At 45.3% G+C, this 5,951-nt stretch overlaps 1 pseudogene; it reads right to left on the bottom strand.

Annotated features, from left to right (window-relative positions):
- Positions 1 to 360: 360 nt before the first annotated feature.
- LOC116469066 (ADP-ribosylation factor-like protein 2-binding protein) lies at positions 361 to 1,950 on the bottom strand (annotated as a pseudogene).
- Between the last annotated feature and the right edge of the window lie 4,001 nt (positions 1,951 to 5,951).

Genomic DNA, 5,951 nt, shown 5'->3' with positions numbered 1-5,951 from the left:
CCTATAAAAATTTTTTTCAAAAATAATGCTTAAAAGAGATTTCTAGAAAACAGTAGGACTACACCAGGAGAAGCAGAAGACAGTGACATAAGGACTGCAAATGTTAAGACAAGGAGTTGATTTTCACATGTAGCTTTTAAGTAAAGGAGATCTCTTTCAGTTAATTCCTATAGGCAAGACAAGCTGTGATCACGGGAGATTCAGAAATCTCAAGATGGACATCTGGCTTGAATAACACCCTACACAAACATCAAAAACCCCACTGAGGCTGAAGGACTGAAACTCTGACCACGTTAAAAAAAAAAAAAAAAAAAAAAAAAAAAAGGGGAGGGAAAGAGCTGTGAGTGCACAAAAAAAGATTCACGCAAAACCTGCTGGTACAGAAGGTCGTGGTGGAGGGTCGTTCCACACTGGGACGGAGGGTCGTGGTGGAGGGTCGTTCCACACTGGGCGAGGGTCGTGCTGGATGGTTATTCCACACTGGGACGGAGGGTCGTGGCGGAGGGTCGTTCCACACTGGGACGGAGGGTCGTGGCGGAGGGTCGTTCCACACTGGGACGGAGGGTCGTGGTGGAGGGTTGTTCCACACTGTTGGCACACCAACATGCGTGCTGGGGTAGGAGGCCCAGGTGGAATGCTTGGCGTGGGTTTACTCCCAAGGAGTCTGCCTCGGAAGCAGCGAGAGAGGAGAGAGGGATCTACTTGGATCTACACGGGCAGGGGAGGAGTTCCAGGGTTATTAAGCACTAAGTTAATACAAAAAGGTGTTTCAGGAGAAATAAGTCTAGGAGGGTTAGGTCATTTTGCTTTTGACCTATCAATACTTATCATGAATAAAGAGTTACAGAACAAAGTCTCTCCAAGATGTATTATTCTGTCACCATTAGCTAAGCCTATTGATCTACTGGGTCAGTAACATCCACAACGATCCCATTCATTGCCTGGAAACCTAGCACCACAGACTGTCTTGGGAAGCTGGCACAGAAGATGATTTGCACAACAAAGTCACGACTAAACCTCTGCTCGAGTCCAGTCTCCAGCCTCGTTTTTCTTTTTCTTTTTTTTTGAGATGGAGTCTCACTTCTGTCGCCCAGGCTGGAATGCAATGGTGCAATCTCAGCTCACTGCAAGCTCCGCCTCCTGGGTGCACGCCATTCTCTTGCCTCAGCCTCCTGAGTAGCTGGGACTATGGGCACCCGCCACCACGCCAGGCTAATTTTTTGTATTTTTAGTAGAGACGGGATTTCACCATGTTAGCCAGGATGGTCTCAATCTCCTGACCTTGTAATGTGCCCGCCTCGGCCTCCCAAAGTGCTGGGATTACAGGCGTGAGCCACCGCACCCGGCTTCCAGCCTTCTTCTTCTGCTTTGCAGTCCAGAAACATTTATTCAAAAGCCAGAAAATCCACAAATGTGAGCAGCATGTCAAATACGTCACCAGCCTTTATCTTCATGGTGCTGCAAGGCTGCTGTGAAAGCTGCCGTGTTAAATCCAGGAATCCACTCCAGCAGTGATTCTTCAATGTACTTTTCTAACAAATGAATTCATTAAAACTAGCATGTAGGTGAACTTATTCGCTTCTGTGCCTTCAAATTCCTGTTAGTACCTGTCCATGAAACTTCTCTGTAGTAACTGGAACTCCTCATCCATGATATGTCCTCTAAATATTCCACCACAGCCTCAAATTCTGCATCAGAGGTGGAGGAGAGAGACAGCATAAAGCTCTTTTCTTCTAAGGCATCTGTTGTTGCCGCCTTACCCACCAGAGTGGGCCAGCAGCCCTAAGACTCCTAGCCTGCTTGCAGCCCAACCTGCTTGGAGGGCACAGTGGGGAGGAGGCCTCACCGCCCAGGCCATGCCCACTCACTACCCAACCAGGTCAGTGCCTGCTGGTGAAGCCCAGCCTCAGGCTCCCGGGTGTGGCCACAGCCGCTCTGCCCACCGCCCATGTGGGTCCCAACTGAGAACTTTATTTCTTTTAATTTTTTTTATTATACTTTAAGTTCTGGGGTGCATGTGCAGAACGTGCAGTTTTGTTACATAGATATACATGTAGCATGGTGATTTGCTGCACCCATCAACCCGTCACCTACATTAGGTATTTCTCCTAATGCTATCCCTGCCCCGCCCCCCGACAGGCCCCAGTGTGTGATGTTCCCCTCCCTGTGTCCATGTGTTCTCATTGTTCAACTCCCACTTATGAGTGAGAACCTGTGGCGTTTGGTTTTCTGTTCTTGTGATAGTTTGCTGAGAATGATGGTTTCCAGCTTCATCCATGTCCCTGCAAAGGACATGAACTCATCCTTTCTTATGGCTGCGTAGTATTTTGTGGTGTATATGTGCCACATTTTCTTTATCCAGTCTATTATTGATGGACATTTGGGTTGGCTCCAAGTCTTTGCTATTGTGAACAGTGCCGCAATTAACATACATGTGCATGTGTCTTTATAGTAGAATGATTTATAATCCTTTGGGTATATATCCAGTAACGAGATTGCTGGGTCAAATGGTATTTCTAGTTCTAGATCCTTGAGGAATTGCCACACTGTCTTCCACAATGGTTGAACTAATTTACACTCCCACCAACAGTGTAAAAGCGTTATTTCTCCACATCCTCTCCAGCATCTGTTGCTTCCTGACTTTATAATGATTGCCATTCTGACAGGCATGAGATGGTATCTCATTGTGGTTTTGATTTGCATTTCTCTAATGACCAGTGATGATGAGCCTTTTTTCATATGTCTGTTGGCTGCATAAATGTCTTCTTTTGAGAAGTGTTTGTTCATATCCTTTGCCCACTTTTTGATGGGGTTATTTTTTTCTTGTAAATTTATTTAGAGAGCTTTATTTCTTATGATGGGCTGCAACCTGCAGGCTGGGAAGTGGAGCCTTCCATTGAGACTGAAAGCAGGTGCTTGGAGGGAAGGAGGGTGGGACAGTTTTATGTTAAACAGGTTAGCTAAATATACATATTTAACAGGTTATAGGAGAAGCTATGAATATTCATGAAGAAAGGTCATACACCTGTGTGGAAAGCAAACATATATGTTACATGTGTCCCATGTTCAGTTGGGATGAAGATGTAATATTAAAATGCAGTAAAATTAGACTCTATGTCAAAAGGTGAAAGATAGGACACAAAGGTGCTGTGTGCACATCCTCCATAAACCAGCCAGAACCAGTCTGTGATTGTGATCATGTAAACTGGTCAGCTATTATGTCAAAACCAGGGAAAGGGGAGGGGAGTCTGGGTGCAGCATCAGGAGGTTGCTTGAATTCAGCAGAGGAGTCTTCGTTCTTTGTTTTCCAGGACTGGTTTCTGTTTATTTCTTAAGTAAAAAGGTCTCACAAAGGTTAGTGAAGAAAGAAGTGTACTGAGGTATGATTGACCTCCTGTCTTGCCATGACCAGAAAACTTGTAATAGTTTTCAGATTCTGGAATGTTTTTTGGATTTTGAAATATTTGCATATACATAATGAGGTATCTTGGGGATGAGACCCAAGTCAAAACATGAAATTAATTTGTGTTTCATATACACCTTATACACATAGCCTGAAGATAACTTTATATAATATTTTTAATAATTCTGTGCATAAAACAAAGTTTTGACCACAGTGTGTTACAAGGTCAGGTATGAAATTTTCCACTTGTGGCATCATATCAAACTTTTTGGATTTGGAAATTCAAAGTTTTAAATTTTGAAGCATTTTGAATTTTGGGTTAGGGATGCTCAACCTGTACAGTACTTTAAAACTGTAATTTCCAGACTTTCAATGGTGCACCCCTATTAGATTTTTAGAAAGCACCCACCAAGTAAGTTATTGATTTTACATATATATGCACAACTACTGCACTAATATACTTTGTTATAAACACACACATTTTAAAGGTTATAACAAAAATAAACAATTTTTTTTTTTTTTTTTTTTTTTTTTTTTTGAGACGGAGTCTCCCTCTGTCGCCCAGGCTGGAGTGCAGTGGCGCAATCTCGGCTCACTGCAAGCTCCGCCTCCCGGGTTCACGCCATTCTCCTGCCTCAGCCTCTCCGAGTAGCTGGGACTACAGGCGCCCGCCACCACGCCCGGCTAATTTTTTTGTATTTTTAGTAGAGACAGGGTTTCACCGTGGTCTCGATCTCCTGACCTCGTGATCCGCCCGCCTCGGCCTCCCAAAGTGCTGGGATTACAAGCGTGAGCCACCGCGCCCGGCTAAAAAAAATAAACAATATTTTATCTTAACTTTAAAAGTGTTTTTGCTCTGACTCCAACTTGTGTTTTGCATGCAAGCGGCAAGACTGAATATGCTGCTCCCATGTCAATTGAATACATACACCGAATGCTGAAAGGAAAGAGCCAGTGAGTGCACCCTGTCCCCACCCTCCAGTGGGGGCTCCTCATTCACTCTTCGGGGATGTCCTTGCTCCTCTGACATGCATGCATTTGGGGGATAAGGGACCAGTCTATGTAACATTCGTAAAACGTGATTTTCTTATTTGATTTAAAAAAATGAACAGATAAAGTTGTTTTTCTGTGGTTTTTGTTTCGTTTTGTTTTGAGACGGAGTCTCGCTCTGTTGCCCAGGCTGGAGTGCAGTGGTGCAATCTTGGCTCACTGCAACCTCTGTCTCCCGGGTTCAAGTGATTCTTCTGCCTCAGCGTGCCTCCCGAGTAGCTGTGACTACAGGCGTGTGCCACCACACCCGGCTAAGTTTTGTATTTTTAGTAGAGATGGGGCTTCACCATGTTGGCCAGGCTGGTCTCGAACTCCTGGCTTCGTCATCCGCCTGCCTCGGCCTCCCAAAGTGCTGGGATTACAGGTGTGAGCCACCACACCCGGCCCAGATGAAGTTTTAATGGCTCTTCCTGCGTGCACTTCGGTTATTTATGGGGTGCATTCACTGATTCAAATGCCTCATTTAAAACAAGAACAGGCTCAGATCCAGGTTCTGTAAAGCGTAGGACTTTTACAATTTCTGAGGAGAATAAACTCTTTAAGAAAAAGAACACCAAAAAAAGTCTTACTTTTACAACTTTTACAAATGCTTGTGACCCTCAAAACACACAGGGGACTCCCAGGGCCACGGAAGGGACCCGTGGGGGACCTACGACCACCATCACGGCCTTGCTGGCTTTCAAAGGACTTGAGGAGGCTGCTCCTGCCAACAAGACAGCCTGGGAAGAGAGCTCCTTTGGAAAAGGTTGCTTAGTAGACTGGAATTTCAGTGTCCTTCCCTGCCTGGGTCCTCTTCAATGGGCCATCAAAGAAAATTTTACCTTCTAGGCTAAACTGTTTAAAGAACAGTCCCTGCAGCACAGTGAATCCAGGTCTGGAGCTGCTAAGAACAGGAGCACAAATGTTTAGATAACAGCAGTTATCAAAGCCATTCACTGTAGCGGTCTCTCTTTTCTCTTCCCTTCTAAAACTCAAGCTGTGGTCTTAGGATAGCAGGGCTCCGGGCTGCAGGAGGAGGGGGAGGATGTGTAACATTTTAGTAAAGAACACTCTGGACTCACTCAATAAGTCACACTGTCAGCTCCCGCCCACTGAGGGGGAGAGGGACCTGTTTTCCCTATTCCTCATGGGCGAGAAATTTGAGCTGAAACTCGTCTTGCAGAAATCTCGGTCTCCCTTTTAAGGCATTGTTTTCAATGTAAGATGGCAAAAGCAAATCCAGTAAAAGGCTGTGGCTAATACCGGACATTTACGGCCCTGAGAACAGTGAAGTGCAGACGGTGGCGGTGGGGATGTGCTTGGGCAAGGCTTAGCAAAGGGTTAATATAGGCAAATTCGGAGGAAGGTGGAAATGCCCAGGAGAAATTTCACTTTAGAAAAAAATCACAAATCCATTCCCTCTTTCGACCTCTCACTCCAGCAGTGCCTCACACATGAGTGCCTGACTCCAGATCACCCTTCTCTGAGGCGCCTGTCCCTGACACGTCTCCAGGAGACA

The sequence above is a fragment of the Hylobates moloch genome, unplaced genomic scaffold (assembly GCF_009828535.3).
Source record: "Hylobates moloch isolate HMO894 unplaced genomic scaffold, HMol_V3 SCAFFOLD_5, whole genome shotgun sequence".
Taxonomy (NCBI): Eukaryota; Metazoa; Chordata; class Mammalia; order Primates; family Hylobatidae; genus Hylobates; species Hylobates moloch.
This window is presented reverse-complemented; position numbering and strand designations above follow the sequence as displayed.